At 37.6% G+C, this 24,000-nt stretch overlaps 1 protein-coding gene across 20 annotated transcripts in view; it reads left to right on the forward strand.

The window, feature by feature from the left end:
- The window catches only part of ZNF536 (zinc finger protein 536), a 347,101-nt gene that overhangs the window by 79,578 nt on the left and 243,523 nt on the right, over positions 1-24,000 (forward strand). The window lies entirely within an intron of this gene.

A 24,000-nucleotide genomic window follows, 5' to 3' on the forward strand; every position in this document is an offset into this window, starting at 1 on the left:
ATTGCAGGCTATTGGGCAAGTGATCTATGAATTAAAAATTCTTTAACAGATTTGAAGAAGCTATTATGGTTTATTGTGTCAGTGACACCTGCCTTTTTAGTATGTGGACTTACTGTGCACTTATGCCACTTGCACAGACCATAGAAATTATGTTGTACAGAAGAGGAATGTTAGTGAGAGAAGATCTGAAAAAAGAAAAAAAAAAAAGTTGCAGACGGGCTGAGATTTTGAAAATCTGGATTTTGAAAACTTACTAACTAATGTTTAGTGGACTTTCACTGTAGGGTTTCTGTATAGCCTGTTAACATAGGGAGGATTTAATGAAATTTGGGCTAAGATTTAACTTTTTACAAAGCTTGAAAGTGCATGCTGGAGTTGGATTCCAGCCCATCTATGGAAGTCTGTCATGGGATTTATAAAACTGTGATTTGCAAGGCCATGATTTACAAAGCTGTACATTCTGACCTTAAAACCAGCATGACAAAGCATGACAATGCATAGTCTCAGTTGATTCTACCGCTAATTTCTGCACTGAACAAGTTACGTGATTTTACTATTAGGTTGTGGCAATCAGTGAGCTCCCTTTTCGTATTCCCTACATACTATTAAATCTCTGAAGAAGTGAATGGTTGAGGCATAAAATGATCTCCTTGAATTTTCCCACACAGAAATGAGACTTTAATTGCAATCACAATGGAAGGAAGAGATTATATTAGGTTAGGGCTGTGGAAATGACACAGATGTCTACTAATAAAAGTGGGTTGTCCAACCACGGAGAGATGGGTGTTTTTATTTGGGTAAAGGCATACAAACAGAAATGTAGTGGCTCTTCATGCTGGAATTATGTTATAAACTCAACCCTCTCATGAAAGTGTTTTTATGTACCTAGAACAACGCTGCCCAAAAATGTTGGACCAAGAAGCATGCAATATACCTTGTGATGTGAAGCTTTTGGCAAAATGAGGCTTGATCACACACCTGATGCTTCAAATAGTGTGGTAGGAAGAGGCTATTATCACTGGTTAGCATCTTTGTGCTTTCTAGATGGGAATTTTGAGAGTGGTGAGAATTGTGGATCAGCAGTGGACTACATGCTCTAGCTTTGTTGACATCAGGTTGGGAAAATTCCAGTTGTTTAAATGCATGTGTTGAATGGTTGATATCCATTTTGACTTTGAGAGACAGGTGGGAATGTACTGTGACATTGGTTTCTGTAAAATCTTGTGGAAGTTTATTTTGTGGAAGTGGTGCACTGCTAGCTTCCTTCATAGAATCATAGAATCATAGAATATCCTGAGTTGGAAGGGACCCTTAAGGATCATCAAGTCCAACTCTTGACACCGCACAGGTCTACCCAAAAGTTCAGACCATGTGACTAAGTGCACAGTCCAATCTCTTCTTAAACTCAGTCAGGCTCGGTGCAGTGACCACTTCCCTGGGGAGCCTGTTCCAGTGTGCAACCACTCTCTCTGTGAAGAACCCCCTCCTGATGTCAAGCCTAAACTTCCCCTGCCTCAGCTTAACCCCGTTCCCGCGGGTCCTGTCGCTGGTGTTAATGGAGAAAAGGTCTCCTGCCTCTCGACACCCCCTTACGAGGAAGTTGTAGACTGCGATGAGGTCTCCCCTCAGCCTCCTCTTCTCCAGGCTGAACAGGCCCAGTGCCCTCAGCCGTTCCTCGTACGTCTTCCCCTCCAGGCCTTTCACCATCTTCGTAGCCCTCCTCTGGACACTCTCCAACAGTTTCATGTCCTTTTTATACTGTGGTGCCCAGAACTGCACACAGTACTCGAGGTGAGGCCCATCAGTTTGCTCCAGAAATGCTTTTTGTTGCAGTGAAATATATATTGTTCTTGCATTTTTATTCATATAACTTGTTTTGGAAGTTGCAATATGACAGGATATCCAAACACATGATTAACAAAATGTGCTTTGCCTTTTTTTCTATGATATATAACAATGTGGGAAAATTTCTTAAGAGACAGTGAGCATATTTCATGTATTTTGATTCCCAGCTCAGATGGCTTTTTTTCTTCTTTATGGAAACCACAATTTGCAGAACAATGAAGGAGTCTGGGAGTTGGAATAGCCTATTTTAAAAATAAACACACACATATATATATATATACACACACAGAGGAATCTGAAGGTAACCTAACTGTTGGTTCTAGCTACCAATTGAACGTGGCCCTCAAATCTAACATGTAGTCATATTGATGACTGCCTGTGACAAACAGGCTAAAGTGGCCCTTCTTTTCAAAAACAATATGAAGTAAAAAGTAGAAAAACAAGAGCACACTTTGCATGTGCATTAAACCTATTTTTTGACATTTACTTTTTTTTTTTTTTTTTTTTTTTTAAGGTATCTATAAATAAGAAACTTAGCTCTGAACTTAAAAATAAAATAGATCTAATTTAATAAAGAAGTCCTGGTCATGTGAAGTTGCAGGTGCTGGTGGTGTTTGGACATGAGCATAACCCTAAAACAAGACACAAATGTTAAATGTCTGCTCCAGACAGGATTCATACACTATGTGATGGAATTTAGATTCTTAAATCTTTATGTGTGATGCTTAGTAATATAAAATTCTCAAAGTGTCTAGGCACCTTATTCAGGTGACTGTCCATGTAGGTCCAGGTAGGTTCTTACGTACACAGAACTAACACCTCTTCCTGTTCATATCTAGAACTTCCAGGTTTTTGAATAATGGTGGTGCCTGATGCAGGATCCTGGAGCTCAGCCAGGTGCCTAATAGATATTGCAAGACCCAGCTCCTAGATAAGTGCTTTATTGGATGTTGATAGAAGTGCTTTGTTTAATCAGGACTGTGGCACTCCTGGAAATTCTAGAGTGATCATATATGTAATTCATTTTGTTTCTATTCAGTATTTGTGAGTCCTGTACATTAGGCAATTGTGAAATATTTGGAAAACACATCATTGAAAGTAACATTTCACATTTGTATTTTCCTATAAGTGTGTTTAACTGTTAATGAAATCCATGGGACTGAAAGCTGTTGAGACAGAAATCTTATTCAGGAGACTAGAGCTGTAGTGCTCTCTGACTCATTTGATCCTCCCATATCTCCTTTGGGATGCAACTGTTTTTAAAAGGAATTACAGATAGCAGTAGAAGAATAGCTTTGCTGGCTATTCAGCCCATGGTGTTTCAACATAGGACGCAGATTAATGTAATTTATTGTGTTGACTTTTTTTTTTTTTCTAGACATCTGCTCAGTACATGCAAACTCTTTCTGTATAAGCTCTGAGGAGCCATCAGTTGGTAGCAGTTATAAAACGCTGGGTTAGATATACACTGGTGACTTGGAGGTAAAACTCTTTATGCATTGGCTCTCCAGTGCCTTGAGCTATCTAATTGTCTGCATCAAATAACCCCAATGTGCCTTGTGTCAAGTATTACTGATGTCATTATTGACATTGTGTCAAAAAATGTCATACCTAATGTTTGTCACTGAAGAATGGTGGCAGAATCAAAATTTGACAAAAAACACTTAGGGACAGATAATGAAAGTACTGTGTGTCTTTCTCATTCCCCTCAAAGGGAGCTAAGTAAATTGTGAGTGTCTACTCAAATTTTCATATGTAATACACATTTATAGTTGTTTATTTCTAGTCACAGAGATTATAAATTAAATTTCCAAAAATATTGGTAAAAGGTGAAATTACCCCCGAATGAGTTCAGAATTACCTAAGTTAGTCTACACATCTGCAACTGGTGTAGAACAGCTCCACGTGTTCAGCCAAGGCAGTAGATAGCTTCAAACATATGAATGCAATTTGCTATAAGAATTGTACAGGGTACTGGGCCATGAAAAGTCTAGTGAAAAACAAACACCACCACAGATTTGGTTAGTTTTTTTGCACTTCTCTGTATATTGTTTGAAAACTCATTATCATGTATGGTAATGTGTTTTTGTTTGTTTGTTTGTTTTTTGTGAAGAAGGTGTTGTGTCATATCAACCTGCATTAAAGTTCACTTCCATTATGCATGGCTTTCTATAGTTTAGTCCCTTCAGGTTTCTTAGTGTGTTATAATTATAAGGGCAGGATCTCTCACCCTTGTGGATGTAGTTGAAGAACTATTTATGAATGTCTCCAAAGAGACCATTTTTCAACACTTTTGCCCTTTCTTGCATCTACCTACAGGAGTCCCAGAGGATCATAATCTAGCTGTAGATGAGAATAAATGGAAACTCATGACAGCTGCAAATTTTCACAAGACTATACCAGGACCTGTAGCTCCCTCTGAGTTGATGAACGCAGTTTCATGAGAAGTGGCTTAGGGAAGAGCATGCAGAGGCCTGGGAGAAGTGCAGATGAAATGGAGACCTGCTGCAGCAGCCCCACAGCAGAGTACAATTCACTGAAAAGCCTGGGTCGAGGGTGGTTTCATGTCCACTAATACTGTTGTGCTGGGCAGGACTGAGAGCCAGACTCTCCCTGCTCCCTCTCTCATGGTCCTCTTCACGTTCTTCTCTCTTGAGAAGAAATGGTCAAACTCTCTTTGGTAGAGCCATTCATGGACTAAAGTTGTGTTTAGGTAGTAAGGAGAGCACAATCAGGTCAGTGTTATTTGAAACAACCTAATGATGCCTGCAATCTATACCAGTTTGTTGCTGAGTATACACTAAATATGATAATTAATATTAGTTCAAATTGCATATGAGCCTAAATGAAAAACTCTAGGATGTTTTAACATACCCAGCCTCTGATATGTAGATTCTTCTAAGGGTTTTGAGGATTTTGTTTTTAGTTAGCAGTATCTCTGAGGCTCTGGCTCACTGAGTAAGGTTCTCTATTCCTTCACCTTCCGTGGCAGCAGCATCATGAAGTTCTGCCACTGTCTGGAGCATGGGCAGCAGCATCTGGCAAGAGTCTGGCATTTTCAGGTTTTGCTGTTGAGAACCTGGGATCGGCCTTGAGCAGACCACTGCAGCAATTCCAAAATACTCCTTTAAAGTAATAATAATAACAATAGAGAACTTTAAAGCAGAATTCAACTCTGCTCCTAAGTCAGCTGCCTGCAGTTTTCTCAAGTAGATAGATACCTCTTGCTGCCCTGAGAGCCTCCTGGCTTGTGTGCTCTAGTGTTGGCTTGTGCTGTCCAGGCAGTTTGTGTGATTTGTTAGAGCCCCAAGGTCAAATCTTTTCAAGCAGTAACAAAATGAGACAGTACTTGATGTATCCATCAAAAGGCTGACATATCATGAGCTGTTTTAGTTTTGTACAGCTTTCCTTGAAGTAGAGGAGTCATATTCAGACAGTAAGCATCCTAATGTCTGTGTCACCATACAGAATCAATTACTAGAGAACATCTGTACTTTCAGTACATGTACTGTGGCCTACCTGCACTGATTACTGCTATTCTGGAGGCATTACTGAGAAATAATGCAAATCCCAATGCATTACTCCTGTAAATCCCAAGTGTTAGGGTCTTTTTGGGGTTCTTTGGGTATATAACCATTTTAAGTGCTATGAACTTGAAAGCCATGCTAATTTTCTGTTTCTGAAACATCTTTGCCTAAAACACAATAACAAATTCAAGAAAAATAAAAGGATGTTCTGAGGTCATGAATAAATGTAGGTGTAGGAAGAATAAAATCCTTCAGTAGAAATACTCAGGAAAGTAACAAAGACATAAATGGAAAGCATTTGCCTAATTACTGCCACAACTGGATTCTACAAACTGATGAAGTAAATTACTTTTTGGCCTCATTACATTAAATTCATTAAAAAATGTAGTCATGTGCATTTTGCCTCTGAAATGTACAGTATTTGCACAGAAACATAGAATCAGTAAGGTTGGAAAAGACCTTCGAGATCATCTGGTCCAACTACAACCAATGTCACCCAAGTTCAGTGTTGCCAATATTTCTTAATGGGGTGGAGTGGCTAAGGTTCAATATTTAAGATTTTGTGTATGATGAATGGGTCATTTACTGTCATATATTCAAACTCAGAACTCACTGAAATGTATATGTGAAAATCAGAATTAGTACATTTGGTCTCACTGGCACATTGTCTTCAGAACGGCAAACAAGAATCTTCCGAAGTTTTACAGGGAACATTGTGTAGTCTAGATCTTGTTCCTGGAATCCTCCTTTCCAATTTCAGGCTTTCTCTGCTCTAAGTCTTTCATATTTCCTCATACCAGGAAAGATTCTCTCACAGTATTAACAATGATGGTATTTTTGAATTATTATTAATAATATATATAAAAGGAAGTTTTCACAACCTAGTCTTGGCTTCCAAGGTGTTTAGAAACAGAGGTGATGAAGGCAGATGCTCATCTCTACCTCTGAAAATCTCAGTTCCAATCTGAGTGATGTGATGGAACCGAGAGTTTCCTTTATATTATGCAAAATTTTCAGATATTAAAAAGTTCTGCTTCATATAGTGATTGGCCAAGATTGCTCAAGCTGTTCTGAATAAATGATATATATTCTGAGACATGTTCTAGAACTCTTTGGCATTCACTTGTGCTGATGAAGCTGCAGGTTAATGCTTGCTCCAATTAAAAAAGAAAAAGGTCAAAAAAAAAAAAAAAAGAAGTCTGAATTCCAATAGGACTGTGTGAGTGGATGTGCTGGACCAGAATGACAGTCTGTGCTCAGGACGCTCATTTATGATGTCAGAAGCTGATCTACCTGATCTACCTTGCTCAGAGCCAGGCCTGAATGTGAACTTCTCCCATTCAAAGGGAATACCCTTACTTTACCCTTCTGTAAGGCACTGTGGGTCATCTTTTTTTCCTGACCACTACGAATTCCTGGTAATAGAGATTTGTTTTGTTCTTTGTAGGGCTTTCTGCCTCTGCTTGCCCTCTATACCAAAGGCATGAATTCTGAGTTTATACTAATTCTAAAAACATTAATCCCCATTAAAAGAGTTAATGGCTGGACTTAGTCTTTGATACAGCCCTTAACATGCTAAAGTAACACAGTAAGGTTTAATATGCAAATACAACACATTTCCTTCCATTTAATTTAAAGTTATCTTTCTTGTATTTAGCAGTTAAGTAATGAGAATACCTGTATAACATTAATACTTTTATGGTATTTACTAACATAAATATTTGCTTTCCGGAAGCAATGTTACACAAAATTCATGAAGTACAGTCTAAGCAACTGTTGGAATGTTTGAGGTAAGAAACCTGACCTTTGGGAAGATCAACATCATGAAAACAGTCTCCACTGTTTGTAACTTGTGTCCATAGTGAGGAGGCTTGGAATGGCAGCAGGGCAATGAATGCATACTGTGTCTCTGTTGAACCCCAATGAAAAGTTATTGTCATTATAATTACGTTGATAACAGAAAATATTTTGCATGAATTTCAGCATATCCTTGTACAGTCAAAACAGTTCTGCAAGGTCTTTCTGCAACAGATAAGGGAAAATAAATAGAAAGAGACCATTTATACTAAATGTTAGGAATTGCAAAACCTGTGCGGAAAGGAAGACTTGAGTCAGCTTTGTCCTAAATGCTGATGAAGTTACATTAACTGCAGCTTGAAAGCAGAGCAAAAATTGTCGTCTTTGAGGCATCATCTTTTCCACGTAGTCTGCTCCTTCTCTCTAAAATTATTTGGTTGTCAGCTATTATTCTCAAGTGTTTGAATTCAACTTGCACTGTAACATATTATATCCATATATCCATATTGCTACATTTGTTACTCAAGTGATGGTCCTGATATACAATTAAAGCAGCTTTGATTAGGTGCACAGATGACTTTCAGTGATAGATGCATGAAAGAGTGAAGTTTTACCAGTCTTTCCTCCACTGGAGTGTTTTTTCCAGATTGTAGAGAAATGTAAAGAACCCATCTAAAGCAGCAAGCCTCCCACAGAGTTATTCCTCATGCTAAAAGAATTTGCCTGATTTGTTCAGGTGAGTGTTGATACGAACCTAGGGGCAGTTTGGAACCATCAGGTGGTAGATTTTTTTTTTTTTCCGGGTGGGCTTGAAGTTGAGAATGGGAGATGCTCTTTACTTAGTCACAATGCCACTCCTGTTATTTTAATTATTTTTATTTTAAGGATTTCTTTGCAAGGGGTCTTATACTTTTTTTTTTTTTTTTCTTAGCAAAGTAGTCCTACTTAGCTAATTTATTTTTCAGCTTTAAGACATCAGCATTTTATAGATCTGAATTTCACAATGTGAGGATGATTGCTACGTACAATTTGCAAAATTGTGATTAACCAGCCCCTGTTTCGAGTCAGTTCTCCCTAATTCACAAAAGGCTTCCAAGAATAGTCTGCACAAAATTCAGTGTGCAAATTGTAGGGCAGATTTTTAGAGGGCAGTTTAAAGAATGAAGTCCTAAGGGTTTTATCTATATTTATATCTCTTGTTAAACCAAACTCTTATGTAAATGTTACAATCTGTAAATAACAAGCTGAGCAGCTTTCTTAAAGGAAAGATTGCATCCACATTTTTTGAGATTTGGCAAAATTATTAACTTACACAATAGACTAATATACAAGTATATTTGGAAGCAACTAAAGCTAGCCTGTTTCTTCATCTGTATTTTATGGATATTTAAAGGTTTAAGAATACATAGACCTTTCATTTTCCAGTAAAAATCATCTCAAATTGAAAAACACTGCCCTTAGTGATGGGTTGAAAAAATAGATAAAGCTTTTGTATACTTTTACTTTTTATAGCCATTAATGTTGTAGTAAATCTTGTATTATTGTATACAGTCTAGATTATTCTTCATTCTTTTGCCTTTGGACAGGAAAGAAATTACTGGCTTCCATCAGTGTTATTGGCAATCCCCATATTCTGACATCTGTTCCTTTCTAAACATTTTACCAACCTTGATGAAATGTAGTTTAGTGTTAGAAGCTGACTCGAAGAAAAAATTGGATGATAAAAAAAAATAAAATTGATTAAACACCAGAAGTAATTTACCAATGACTATCAATATTTTGATGGCCACTGCAGTTTATTTCAGAAAAGCCTGATATCTTACAGAAATTTTAATCATATTTAATCTTTGAATTAAACTGAATAAATGAATTCTCATTTTTAAACAGAAGGATGAGAGACTGATTTTTCTCATTTTTAATTGAACTCTGAGTTCTATTCCTGAGAATGTTTGGGGCATATTTTATAGATGCCATCCAAAGCACCCACTCTCCAGCCCCAAATAAAGTATTCCCCCCCCCCCCAAAAAAAAAAAAAAAATAATCATTTTTAATACATAATGGTGATGTCATTTATTGTTTTGTCCTTTACATGGAGCTGTGCTAGTGCAGTGCTAGACATATATGTGCCAGAGCTAGACTCGGTGAATGCGTAGGGGTGTTCTGCAGGGCACTCAAAGAACAAACAAAGGTAGTGATTCTCTGGTAAACCACCAAGTTTCCATGCATACCTTCTTTATCAACTGTGTTTCATTAAAATAAAACAAAATAATAAAGATGGGCTTGATTATACTCTCTCTTGCACCAAGTGTAGAGTAATTAAGGGGTGTCTTTCCCCACCCCTCTGGGGTGGGAAACTACAAGAGGACCCTTGTGAGAGGTTTTTGAAAGTTGGGGCAAAAGAAGGGGGTGAATGTTTTGTTTTTAAGAATTGGAACAAGCTAATTATGTTGTGAAGGATTAGGGTATGAACAAAGTCTTGGGATAGGAAGTATGGGGGGGAATAAATTGAAGAGTTACTACAGAGTATGTGTTGTGATGTTATAAAAAGTAGATATACAAGAGAATGGGAAGAGAAGTTCTGTAGGTGTGATTAGATTTTATATTTTCTTTTATTTTTTTTTTTTCAGAAGCACTTAGCAGCAGTTTCAATGTAGCTGATGAAATTCATAGATTTTACTATGTACTGGTAATGTTTGGCAGCAGAGTTTGAGCAATGTTAAACTGCAAGACAAATCTGGATCCTTACTGAATCTTTTCTAGTGAAGCCATAATATTTCGAAGTGGGAGGAAGGCATATTTTTGCAGCACTATATATGTATATGAACTATTGAGGACAAAATGAAATTGCAGCTCTTGATGAATTCACTTAGTTGCACCAAGATTTTCAAAGGTGGAATTACACCTCTAGCAATAGGATCTTATAGGACTCCAAAGATGTTTTCTGATTCCCTTATATTGGAGAGTATCTTGAACCACTGAGGGTTCAAGGTAGTTGCTAAGCTATCTGAAGTGGAGGGGATTTGAGAGATTTGTTTTCTCCATTTTTACTGAAAATTTTAATTTGAAGGAAAATTTTCCTAACAGCCCTTCTTTTGAAACGCAGCACTAATTTGTAAACAATTTTCCTTTTATTTCCCCCAAAGTCTTGTATGGTAGCAGAAACAGTGGTCTAGGTTAAAGTGGTGTGTAAACTGACAGTTTTTGGATTCTACTGCTCTGTGCTAATCACAACAACAAAACTCACACATTTCAGCCAGAGACCTCTCAGCATGTTTAATAAATTCATTCAAAGATGAATTCTCATGGTTTTTTGCTAAGGATATTTAGTAGAGAAAGTAAATGTTATAGATAAAATGTTACTTTTTAGAAGTGCATTGTTTTTCTTAAAGCTGTTTTTTTTTTTTTTCTTCTGAAAATACATTGGATTCACCTGTGCTTCTATGTACCTACAAGGTGTACAGTCTAATGGTTTGAAGGCTGTACAGGGAAAGGGGATGACCCAATCTGAGATTCAAACCATTCCCGAGTCTCAGAGTTCATCCTAAAAACAGGAGATATGTTTTGTTCTTCCAACAGAGTGGTCAGCATTTAAAAGCAGTTGATTCAACGTACATGTAGGTGTGTTTTATACATATATTTGGAATTATAATAATAATAATAATAAAAAAAAAAACACCTTTTCTCCTAAAAGTTGAAATTAAGAGATGGAAGAAGGAAAATTGTCACACTGTAGTCATGCTTAGTATCTCTTGTGCAAGAAATGGAGGGAGAGTCACTTGCCCCAGTGTCACCGAGCTAACTCAGCAGGAACCTGACACAGGACCCGGGAGCCCTGACTAACCCTGGCAATGTGATAATCAGTAGGCATCCGCCCTCCCTTGTCAGACCTATAATGCCTGATAGCCTTCTCGTACCATCTTGCAGGCTGCCTTTAACATATGGTTTCAAAGCTGTTGACGTTCACCTGCTTAGATATCTGTACAAACTACTAGTAGGAACTACATAAATATCTAACAGATGCACACATTCGCCCTGGGATTAATGCATTCTGGACTTGGACCCGTCAGCATCACACCCCTTCGCAATCACATTTCATTTTTTTCTTGCTCATGTGGTGTACACCTGTGACATGCTGGCAATGTACTTGCTTGCAGTGAGAGAGCCCCTCAGGTTCAAAGCTATCCTTATATCTTTGTTCCATTATGGGTGAACCTTTTGAGGTTTTCTCTTAGTTTTCAAAAGGCTTGAGCATGGCATTACATCTTTAAAACCTAGCCTGACCCTCTTTTGAATATGCTGAGTATAAAAGCAGAAATAATGCAAGGAGAACTAGATAAATAGATGCAGGGAGACATCATAAAGAGGAAAAAAAAAAGCTTCTGAGCTTGCCAATATTACTTCATGCTTTTTATTGCAAACCTCTAAACTAACAATAGACCACCACCTCACACAGCTGGGTGTGTGAATTGAAGGTACATTGAATGTGTGGGCTTTCCAAATGTAGCACAATAACAGGAACACCTGTGCTAAATAACTTTGCACTGACTTTATTTTATTTACAGTATTTGTAATCCTTCTCTTTTAGAACACTGCATGGCAAGAAGTAATGACTTTTCAATTTCAGTATCAGTTATAGGACTTCTCTCTCAAGATTTGATGGAGCTGTTAGAAAATCATGGGGATTTACATGCAGTAAACAAACGTAGCATAGAATTGTAAAATGGAGGAGAGATTGTTCATCTTCTGGACACAGCTTTGTTAATGTTATGTTGGCTCTGGCTAGTGGTCTTCTTGCTGTTCAGTCCTTTTTTTTTTTTTTTTTTAAATTGATCAACAGCTGATGTTTCAATAGCAAATAACAGCAACGGAAAGGTTTGGAAAAATATTGGTAGTCTAAATATTGTAAATCTATGTCTTAAGGTGCATCACTGATTTCAAATTATTAATATTCTGTAATTTGTGTCTGTTTAATGAAATGACATACAGAAATTCCTCATTTTTACTTTTTGATTCAGTAACTTAATTCTCATTGCTACAGAACCATGTAGTTACTATTGGTACTAATATTATTTGGAGTCATATATTAGGTTTAGAGTTATGTGTGATGATAAATTCCAGGGGGAAAATAAGTTTATTTTCACTGCCAAGAATTTACTGTAGCTTTCTGGGCTATGAATCTGAGAACTATAAAGATGGACATCATAGGTAAAATACAAGCTTACTTTTTGGTCAGTTTGTTAGCAGTGTAAATGAATCCAAGGGCCAGTTAACTTTTTTTCTCCCCTAGTGATACCCAAATTTGAGGTTTTCTTTCAGCCTACCAATTTATGAGCATAGTTTCCATTAATTTTACATCCTTCTTACATTGCTGTTTCTTGAAATGGAAAATATTGGGTTCAGTCCAAAAGAAAAATTTATAGCCTGTCATTGCAGCCTTGTGCTATTTTAATACAATAATACAAATGCATTCCCTCTTTGTGATAAGTGTATTATTTTTCCTTTTACTTTCTCATGTGATGCTGAGACCCTTTCCAGACTTGCTTTGTCTCTGTAGTCCCAGGGATTATAAATGCTCTACAAGCCTTTAAAGATATTTGTTATCCTTTCAAGCAAGGGGAGCAGGCTCTCTTGTTCTATCCCAGTCAGAGTGGGACTGCAGAAGGCAATGTTTATCTTATAGGCTAAAAGCTGGGCCTTGTGGTACTTCCCTGTTAGGTCACCTATAACCTCGTGCATGTTTTCCTGTGCACTCTGTGGGAAACATGGCATCCACCAGTGTTGAGGAAAGTAAAAACTTTTACAGGCCCATTTGAGCTCCTGTGGATGTGCTCAGCAAGAAGGAGAGGGAGCTTACAACACATGTTCTGCATGTTTGGGAAGTAAGAAGGAGACCCACTGGACAAAATTTTCTTTCCAGCAATCAAGGGAAGATGGGAGTCCCACAGCAGTAATGTGGACTTCTCTAATTACCACTTCCAAGTTAATAGCATCTGGAGCCTTTTTCCCTTTCCTATCTAGCAATTACAGAGTGGGATAGATTAACATGTTGCAGAAGCTGTATGGTGGACTACGTTTCTCACTGTTGGCATTTGGTTGTTTGCTGAAATTGATACTTTCAGTTGAAGTACTGGCTTTTTACCTTGTGTTGCATCCCAGTCCATTTTCTTTGTAGGCAATGATTCAAGTACCACCCAAATTATTTATTTACTTCTCTGTTCCCTGCCCCCACCAAAGAAAAAGAAGCACATCTTAAAAAGCTAAAGAAAACCAGTCAGACACATGTTTTGCACATGAAGAATCACGTCTATAGGAAAATGGGATCCATATGTGTGTTTTGGATGTGAGCATCAATGCTCAGTTTAGCTTTGCCCACATGCCAGGGTGTGTGTGCCGCTGCTGAAAGCTCCGGATTTTGTTGCTAAATCACACACAAAATTTGAACTCAGGGTTGAGTTAGAGTCATAAGTTCATAGTTTTCTGTTGTTTCTTTTCCCATGTATAGTGTTCTTTGTTTACAACCCAAATCCTCTCTAGATTAAACTTTAAAAATACTCTGTGATTTAATGGACTTAGGATCAGATTCTAACCTCTAGTGTGAAACAAGCCTGACTGTAGCACTCAATAGCAATAGAGGATTGTTTGCAGTTGTGAAGCAATGACCGCCAAACATTATTCAGAGAAAAAAAAAAAAAAAAAAAAAAAAAAAAGTTGCTGGGACTAATTTTTGCATGGATTAAATATTCAGATAAAAAAAAGGCAACAGTAACAATAGACGGTGACATACACAAAGGGTGGAAGAAATTACTACCATTCCAACATAGCATTGCACTTTTTTTAAAAAAAACATAAGTATCTTCATAAAAAACTTCATATAAAGAACTATGCTGACTTGAAGCTATCTGCTGCATATGTCCTGCAGAAGGGTCTGAACAGATGGAAGATTGTCCTGCATAAATCTGTTTGCAGTTTTCAAAAATTTATAAAGATAATTGTTTTTTCAGTTCATCTTCCAAGTTTTGGGCTTGTTTATGCTTACACATTAATTTTATTCCTTCCTTTCACTTTCCTCCTAAATCAGAACAATCTTGTAACTTTAAGATCAGATCCTTGCTGTTGTTCAGATACTTCGTACTTGTCTGGTAGCAGACAGCATCTGTGACTTCCATGGCCTCCTGAGGATTTGAAATACCATTGCTAGGACAGTCTAGTAAGTGGCCTTAGTAGAAGCAGTATGCAATTGCGCTTCTCTCTCTGAGGATGTATTTGTAACAGAAGGACAACCTCTGACTATGATTGGTTTCCTGTTGAATGCAGAAAAAAGAAGAATTATCCAGAGAATGGTTCTGAAGCTTGTTCTACTGTATTCCATTCCTACTGTTTTGCTATCACATCTCAGTGATTTTTCAGGGCATGAGAAGTGAGGTTCTAGTTTTAAATGTGGAAAAAGCTTTCTTGTGTTTGCACAGAACTTAGGTGTTTTGGGAGTATTAATGCTATGTAATATAAATAAAGCAAATATGAAATTACATGATACTTCAAGGATGGGAGAGATGTCTTTGGAGCATTTAATTGCTTGATTCTTTTGTCTTGTCATCACAGTCTTGCTCGTGAAAGATAAAGCAAACTGCTTGCTACCAGCACAACATTATACAATAACTTTTAAACCTTCCTACTAGGGCTTGATGATCAATTACTTCATAAAAGAAAATGGGGTGTTTTTCAAAAGCTGTGCTTTATTTTCATTTATAATTATCTCCACATAAGTCTTCAATTTTGAGTCTTGAATTGGACACACATGCACACCAACTTACATGAAAAAGATCTGTGACCAAAGTCATGCAGCATTTCCATACCATAATTGTTCTCTGAATCAGGCCCGCAGTCCTTGGAAGTTCCGGAAAACCTACAAAAAGCTGGTTTGAGTTTACCTACAGGCCTTGGAACTCTGCTCAGGTTTTCTTGTCATAAATATATGTATATATTTTAATGGGACGGAAGTGCCTGTAACTTCTTGTTGTGTTACCTTAGTACTAGAAGGCAGTTTCCTAAGACATGAGACCTGTAAGATGCATGCTACCAGCTGGAAACCTGGTCCGTGCGAGTGTTTTTGTGATCTGCCCTTGCATCTTCTCCTGAATGTTCTTGTTAAGTTTTGTGGTTTAACAATCAATCATATTTCTCAGATTCTTAAGTGGAGAGTATATTTTGCTCATCTGTTGCATAAACCATCCACATAAAGATAAGATGGTTTTGATTTTTTTAAGAGAGGAAATGGTTAAGCTGATTTTATCAAGGTGCTGTTGTTTGCAGAAAGTGTGTAAAATACATATAAATAGCTTCACTTCCTGTAAGGTGACACAGATATTTTAATTGTAAAAGTATTATTTATGAAATTTAGATGGATTTTTGATCCTTGAGTTGAGCTTTTAAAATTTGGTCGTGGCTCCATGTGAAGTCCAAATTTCTAAACAATTTAGGTGGTAATAATCCATAAAGTAACAGCAGATCCCAGAGAGTTTCTTGTGATAGTGCACTACCTCAGGATTATGTCTGTGAAAAGCACCAGAAAAAAAAGGCTAAGAGGGATCAATCCAGGTTACTTTTCCTTGGGCAAAAAAATAAGAAATAGGATGACTTCTCAAGAGCCAGACCTTGTGGGAGCCTCAAGGAGGAGGTCCTTTCCTTTGGATGAGCATGTACCTTACATGCGAGGGTGCTACCCTTTCATTTTACAGATAAATTCACACACATTTCTTTAGAAATATAAAAGGCAGCACTGGCATGAATGCATGTAGAAAACCTTGGTTTCATATCTTCCTATAGATGGTAACTGCCATATTGTGAACCACCAGGACCTCTCTGTCAGTTCACAGAATCCCATTGTTTCTGCTGTGCAGCCCCAGCATTATGGAGGCGAAGTGGAGTGCTGCACGCCGTCGAAGGACTACATCAGCAAATCAGTGGCTAATAAAGACAGGCAGCAACAGCAGCAGCAGTGTTGGCCTTCTCCACAGCAGGGTACCACAGATGTTTCAGATAACAAAGTGAGCTTCGCTGACAGAACATGTGTGTAATATATAAAATAATGGGGGAAAAAAAAAAAAAACAAAAACACAGGGCCACTCCAATCCACCCATGTAAAAATGATTTTATTTATAAGTGAGCAGCTGAATACAAATGTTGTTTGGTTACATAGAAGTTTTTTTTTTTTCTTCTTAAAAAGAAAAAAGAAAAGAAAAGAAAAGAAAAGAAAAGAAAAGAAAAGAAAAGAAAAGAAAAGAAAAGAAAAGAAAAGAAAAGAAAAGAAAAGAAGGCTGGTGTGAATGAGAGACTTTGTATGGTTTCTAGTAAAACAGACTGTGCATTGAAATATTTTTGTTGTCTCGAGGATGGGTCCAGATTTTCAACTGGGTTAAATCAATGCAATTTTATTTCCTAGCAATAGGAAACACATATTTATTTTTTAACTTCCTCTAAAGATCTGACTGTGCGATGGTTGTGGGGGAATCCCATGGCCAAAGTTTCCTGCATAACCCTGTGGATGGCTGAGAAAATTCTGGACAGAAGCAGCTCTACTGAGCAGTTGCTACACAGAGGAGTTTGGCAGAGTGGAGAAACTGATAGGCAGTGATGACCCCCAGCTGCCAGAAAATAAAAAAAGCAAAAAAAAAAAAAAAGGCAAAAAAAAAACCACAAACAGATCTCATGTAAAATAATTAGCTGGGAAATGGAGCCATTACAGCAGAAATCCTTGTTTTTGTGATATTACAGTCCCAAAGTAGTAAGACTGACATCACAGTTGTGTAATCACTTGAGTAAAGGAGGTTTTCAGGGTTCTTTCCTGCACCAGTCCCAATGGTGTGAGTAAAGAGCATGAGTGGGGCACCCTAGAAATTGCCAGGCCACTCATAGTGGCCCATAGTGCAACTGATACCTGTATATGGTACTGCAGTGTTGGGGTCCTGTACAGCTTTATCTGTGGCCAGCTGAAAGAGTTCAAAAACTGAACTGAGAGCAGAAAGCCCAGGCTGCCTGGTCATCCGCCGTGTGTGCTTGCACGCCACGAGTGCCAGCCACGTGGGAGCATGCAACTTGTTAGGCTGCTTTTGAAGAATAATAGACATGATGGAACAGGAAGCTCCTATCAGAGGCTAATAAATGTTTCCTTGTAAAATGGGGAGATGCTTATGTGAGTCCAGATACAAAGTGAAAGTAAGACAGCCCCCACAGGAATTACTGAGGTAGTAAATGTACTTACTAGGGCAGTGTGTGCCAAAGCAAGACAGAAATGGGCTAAGACCAGAAGAAAATTAGAACCTCAAGTGCAAGCTGAAGCAGACTGGTCAACTGAAATTCAACCTTTTCCTCTGAGAAAAGCGTGTATACTGGTATCTGCATGCCTTGATTACCCAAGGTTGGTGAGGCCAATGAAAGAACAACAGTGTATGATTTCTGCCATCTGTCCTATTTTAAGAAGTTAGACATGAACATAGAATATGGTAACCAGCTGAAGAAGGATTTGGCTCTCTGGATGTACACATTTTTATGTCCAGATTGTGCTGTTACAACTACACCATTGCGACGGGTCAGGGTCTGTTTGGCTGTCAGGATATCGTGGCATGTGGTTCAACATTGTGCTAAGATCCTTTGAGACTGCCTATGGGGTATGTGGTTTGTCCTGGCACCGTGCTCCTCTGCAAGTTGTGTGTGTTTTATTGTATTCGGGATACAGTCATGTAAGTTGTAAGAGGTAAGGGCACATTTATTTGCAGTGAAATCAACACGAAATCAGAGACAAATGACCTATAGTGGCTGTCTCTGAAGCTGAAATACAACTACAGCTAAGTAAATTGCTCTGAAAAACTTGTGGCTACATATATGTAGTGGTGTCTTTAGCAAGGGTTATATTTTCACTGGTTGACTAAAGCAGGGTATGTAAAAGCAGGAGTTCAGGAGTTGCCTATTGCATTCTTTAACTGAAGAGAGTAAAATAAATCCTTATTTGAGCAGTGTCTTATAATTGAGATCCACCTTGAACATGCCAAGGTCAGAACTCTAGACACACAAAATGCTCATCGAGCTGCCCAATAAGGTACCTTTATTCAGCCGAATTGGAAAATTTGTGCATAACTCAAAAGATCAGAATAGAGTCCTTACTGAACAAGGTTAGGAGGGATAGAAACAATCGGCTTATATAGAGTATTTTTACTTCATAGGAACGTGGTTCTGATTGCTGAAAATGTATCCCTTGCATGAAGTACAAGCATAATCCTATGCCTACTTTGCCCTTTGAGTAAAAGTATGCTTAATAGCAATTTCAGGGGAAAAAAAAAAAAAAAAAAAAAAAAAAAAAGCTATTTAAAGCCTGTTGAACAGAATATCCACTTATAGAGGGAAACTATAAGTGAATAATGTTAATGGAGTTCTGTTTTGTAAAATGCATAGGACAACTAATAGAATCAAGCTACTATAACAGTGGATGATTGAATTACATTTAAGAGAGTACCTAATTTATGACCTTTAAAAATAGTTTTAGAGCTGTCTGCTTGATAGGTTTTGTAAATCCTAGATCTCCATACAAAAGTTTTTAGGAGTCTCATCTCTCTCTTTATATTATGGTCAGAGAACCATTTGTGCTATTGTACCTCAGTAGTTCCATTAAAATATTTAAGTAGGCTAATTACTAAAAGAAAAAATTGCTCTCTAGAGGAAATTATTATACCTGTTTATTAGTGTGGGAGAAGTTCTTAATCTGAGAGTAAATTTTGAACAATAGCAATGAACAATGACCAGACCCAGGGCCTCCTGAGAAAAAGGAATTAAGCTTTATAAATACTAATCATTGATGTTTTTCCCCAAGACAGAAGGTTTTTTTTTTTGTTTGGTTGTTTTTTTTTTTGGTTTTTTTTTTTTTTTTTTTTTTAGTTTCTGCGTAACTTCCACCAATCACTGGTGTATCATGTACAGGAACATGAAGTTTTACACACTTACCATTTTCCTCCCATTTATTTTTACTGTTTCTGTTTGTTTTATTGCTGTGAAACTCTTGATTCAGTGTTATCATATGCAAAGGAGATCCCAAATTTACTGCACATTTTATTAAAACTGTTTCAATTTTTATCAGTTTTAGAGATCACTCTTGCGTTAGCGTGAGTGATTTGATGCTTATTTTGTGTTGCATTCTTCAGGAAAGTAAAGAAAATTTGAGAGCCCTTCCACATAGCATTGGGCTTTACATACAGATGCTGTGTAGGAATACACTTTTAAAACTCTCTGTTAAGTTTTACATTGCTCCTTAAAACATCCTACAATTTTGTTAGCTTTTGTGCTGGAGGGTTATGCCTGCTGTGGTGTCATTCATTGGTCATCTTAAAAGAAGGCAGAGAACAAAGGTGGAATAAGCTGCTAATCTTTTTGATCAGCCAGACGTTATTATTCAGTGGTATATGGGAATTTAAGGCACCTATCCTTAAGGGTGAGAGGTGTAGGAGGGGGGCTCTGAGGCTGCCAGCAGCAGTCACTTCCTTGTAGCATCCTGGTTGCCTGAGTGCTGGTGCGTCATGCTGTCTTAAAAGTGGCTTTTGCCTGCTGGGTGCAATGGAGCTCTCCGCAGAGCATCGCATTTCCAGAGAGCTACAAATGGAATTGGCTAGTTTAAGAATGCAATCTTTTTATTTATGTATTTATTTATTTAGCAATAAAGTCCCTAATGCTTCATGGTCCCTAATGCTTCATAGGTGTTGATTGTTCACTGAGAAAATGTGGTGCTGTAGCTCTGCCTGGGTTCCTGTTGAGGTAACCTCAAAATTACGACCGCTGCGTAATCAGGGCCAAAAGGGCTGGACTGCATGTACAACTAAGAAACTGACTGGAAAAAAAAAAAAAGTGAGATTTTTGTGGTCAGCCATATTTTCAGTTCTGTGTTTTATAATGTAAAGTAAAAATTGTATTGTTTTATGGAGAAGCTCTGTTAGAGGTCAGCCCTTGTCTTAAACAGCCACTTGAAAGTGCTCCCCTTGACTCCCAGTACAATTTCCTCTGACTGTTAGTTAAAGCCCATTTCTGCTATGTCTGTGGTGTTCACAGCTCCATATGGTGGTTGCTTAAGGCTGATCTAAGACTAAACAAGAAGTACAGGATTTCAGTCATACAAAGGTATGGCATTTGGTCTACAAGAGTGAAGAAATGCAAAGCAGGGATACTACTGTCTTTATTTTACACCAAATGCGATAGGAATCAGAGAGCAGATCTCACTTCTGGTTTTGTCACTCTTGAGGGTTCATTATCATACCTTTTCCGAGGGAAATTCGTTTGTGATATTATTGGTGCTCTTCTGAAAATGAAATTACTACACCATCATCTACATTTGGTATTTGCCACAAGAAGAGCTTCTGGCTTTGCCCCAGACTGCATACAGTCTGGATACTTTTACAGTGAATATCTCTGAAGCAGTGAGGAACATTTTTGTGAGTATGAGACAGAATGTCAGGCTAAAGCACCATAAATAATTTATAGTCTTCAGATAATTGTCCTGTGAAAGTTTCCAGTGCTGTGCTTCCAGTTTTTTCCTCCCACCCCTATTTTCAGCTATCAGTTATAGAATCTTGACTTAATATTGTTAATTGCATAGTAAACAGAACAATATTGTTTGCCCCAAGACAGATTACCATTTCTCATTACAGAATTCTCATAGACCACAAATCATTGATACCATCTCCACCAGTTATAATAAAGTTTATCTTCAATCTGATAAAAGGCATGTACTGAATAATAACTGTTGCTCTTATTGTAAGTGGTTTAAAAACATGCTTTTTAAAAAGCTGGCTAGTTCGTCAAAGTTGCAATTCTGAATTTGTCATAGTAAAGTGAGGTGAGAGTTGTGGACATAAATGGACAGGTTTCCAAAAACTTTTCTCTGGGTGCACTGTGTGTGGTTGCACTTGACAACTGGTGAACCTCTTGTTATTGGCAGTCAACTGCACCTGCAGTCCCACTTTTCCTGTGTCAATCTCAGTTGGTACTTCAACCTATTGTTCAGTGTGTTATGCGTTTCCATATTCAACGTATTCATGAAGAATTAAAGTGAGTTTAGTTGCTGTCAGAAAGTTTACCTCATCAGCTCAGATTGTAGAGATCCTCAGTGGTCTGAAGGTTTCTGGCTCAGTCCCCAGGATGAGTAGTTATACCTGCAAAATTGCAGGCATGGAAACCAAGTCCTGGCTAAAACCAGAGTGAAAACCATTCTCATTTTACTTATCTCCCAATTTTTTTCCACCCCATTAGCTCACCTCTATTTATGCATGCTCAACAGGGAGGAAGAGGAAAATTAGTACAATACAAACTACTAATATAGATAAAGAGAATGGTATGGCAGAAGTATATAGATGAAAAGCGTTGCAACATATATTGTACAAGGGAAAATCTTCCAGTAGCAATTTTCCATTTTTCCCTGTCAAATTTTGAGGTACTCTTTGGTAGTGTCCTGTCTACTAAGATGGGAGTATTTGCATCATTTCATAAATATCCCGAAGAACAATATTGGCTGAAATTTTAGTTGTCACCTGAATTTAGCATTTTTTTTTAAACTGTTTCGCTTGAGATTGGGCTCAGCCATGAACTCCAGTTCTGAATACAAACTTTCTCAAAGCGTAGCTCTACTCCTAACTCAGGGTAGCACTAGTTTGATGAGAAGTGCTAACATTTGGAGCCAGTTCCAAAATTCAGGGACTTCATAAGAGAACTGAAAATATTATGCAGGTCCATCAGGGTATGGATCTGGTGCATGAGGTTGTGATTGAATCAGGTTCTAGTGTAATTCTATGGGGAAAGAAGGATTCAGCAGGATTCTTTCAGAGTTGAACCCCAAACTCATTAAAATATTACAATAAAGTAATTAATGCACATGGCCACTAGACACTCTTAAAATGTAAATTTCACAGCTGTAAGAAATTAGATTTGTTTAAAAATAACAGAAGGCTCAAGTACAAATTATGGAGTAAAAGCCTATAAAATTGCAAACTTGGTTTTAAGGCACTTTTTTTTTTTTTTTTTTTTTTTTTTTACCAGATCATTTACTTTAGCACTAGCATTCAGAAACTGAATTCCTTGTCTGTCTGTTGCCTCTGAAGTTGTAGTCAGGCACCGGTGTGGAACTGATTAGCTGGGAAGTTTTCTTATCAGAAGGTCAGACTTAGAGTACAAAACACATTTTTCAACAAGCCTGTATCCCATTGGAATCCTTGCGTTCAAGAGTTGCTAGGCTTACAGCTACAGACACAATATTGTGAAATTCATTGAACACTGGTGTGCATAGTTGGCACAATTGGGAAGGCAGGTAGTGCCCCATCAACACTAGGTATTAACAGGTGCTGGGACCACCGTTTTTTTCACTGTATGTGGATTTTGGCTGACACATCAAGAACTTGACCTATTTGAGCAGTTCCTATAAGTCAACGTCACTAAACCAATTTGTATCACAGAGGCTAAAAAAGTAAAAGCTCTGGAGTTCAGGAGTGATGGAGCCAACTAGACTTTGCAAGGGACACAATTCCCATCTTCTAAAAGTAGGGGCCTAATCCCAGATTCTCTAGCACTTTTTCACCCATCAGTGTTTACAAACATGGGCCTGGCTATAATGCAAGAAAAGACTTTTAACTAACAAACGGTGTATTTCAATCCAATTACATTTAAAACAACACTGAAATACAGGGTTCCACACAGGCTTCTTGGCAAATCAACTTCAGCAGAGAACTTGCTTGGTTGAAGGAAGGAATTTCAGTCAGAATATGTTCCAGATGAATCCTTTTGGAGCCCCATTTCAAAATTTATGCTACGTGCCTACCTATTAAAAAGTTCAGATTATGACCCCTTTAATGTTATTTTAATGCTAGTTTTTAAAATGTAATTATAAATCAAATTACATTTTAGATCTGAAGCTGACAGTAGTGAGCTGGAACACTGTAAGAGCTGCTTTAAAAATAACCCCTCTCAAACTTTATTAGCGGTTTCAGAAAGAGTAGTGCAACTGGGCTGGCCAGATTTATCCACGCTGTTTCTGTCTGAGATAGGGAAAACTAGATAAGTGTCAGCTGTTTTCTGGTTTCCAGAGACGTAATGTGGGATTGTTCATATTTACCTGGAAACTGCATTTCCACAGTTTGGAAATGTTGGTTTCTTTGAATGTAATGTTTCTTTTTGATGTGCAAGGCATCAACTTCGTATTTCTTCTTCATTTTCTCATTCTTGACCATAAATAATTTCTCTAAAGATCAAGATTTCTAAACACTGAGCAGACATACACACACAAACAACAAAACCAACCAACCAAACAAACAAACAAAAACCACCAAAGAAACCAAGTCAACAATGAAAAAACACCACCAAGTTGAGAAAAACAAGTCATAGTTTGGCGAATGCAAAAGTTGTGGGCAACTCAAGCAATCACAGGAAATAAATGTGCTTAGTAATTGTGGCTGTCATTTTTGTCAGTGGAATCTCCTCACCTGGGTGAAGTTATGTATGTACCTGAGAAAATGGGCTGCAAAAAAGACTAGAAAGACACAGCTGAGAGGATATAAGCAAGGTTGAAGTGTTCTGTTAAAATAGTATCTCTGTAGGTTTTGGTAACTTTATGTATACATGTATATATATGTTCTTAATGGAATATAAATATTTGCATTAGTACTTTTGTAACTCACCTAATAATTTACTAATCCACAAAGATATTGAATTGGATGTTAGATATTATTTATTTATTGACAATTCATATTATATAATTCAATTTTCCATTTATATAGAGGTGGGTTAAGGAAGAAAAAAAACACTGGGTAGG

The sequence above is a fragment of the Anas platyrhynchos genome, chromosome 12 (genome assembly GCF_047663525.1).
Source record: "Anas platyrhynchos isolate ZD024472 breed Pekin duck chromosome 12, IASCAAS_PekinDuck_T2T, whole genome shotgun sequence".
In the NCBI taxonomy this organism is placed as follows: Eukaryota; Metazoa; Chordata; class Aves; order Anseriformes; family Anatidae; genus Anas; species Anas platyrhynchos.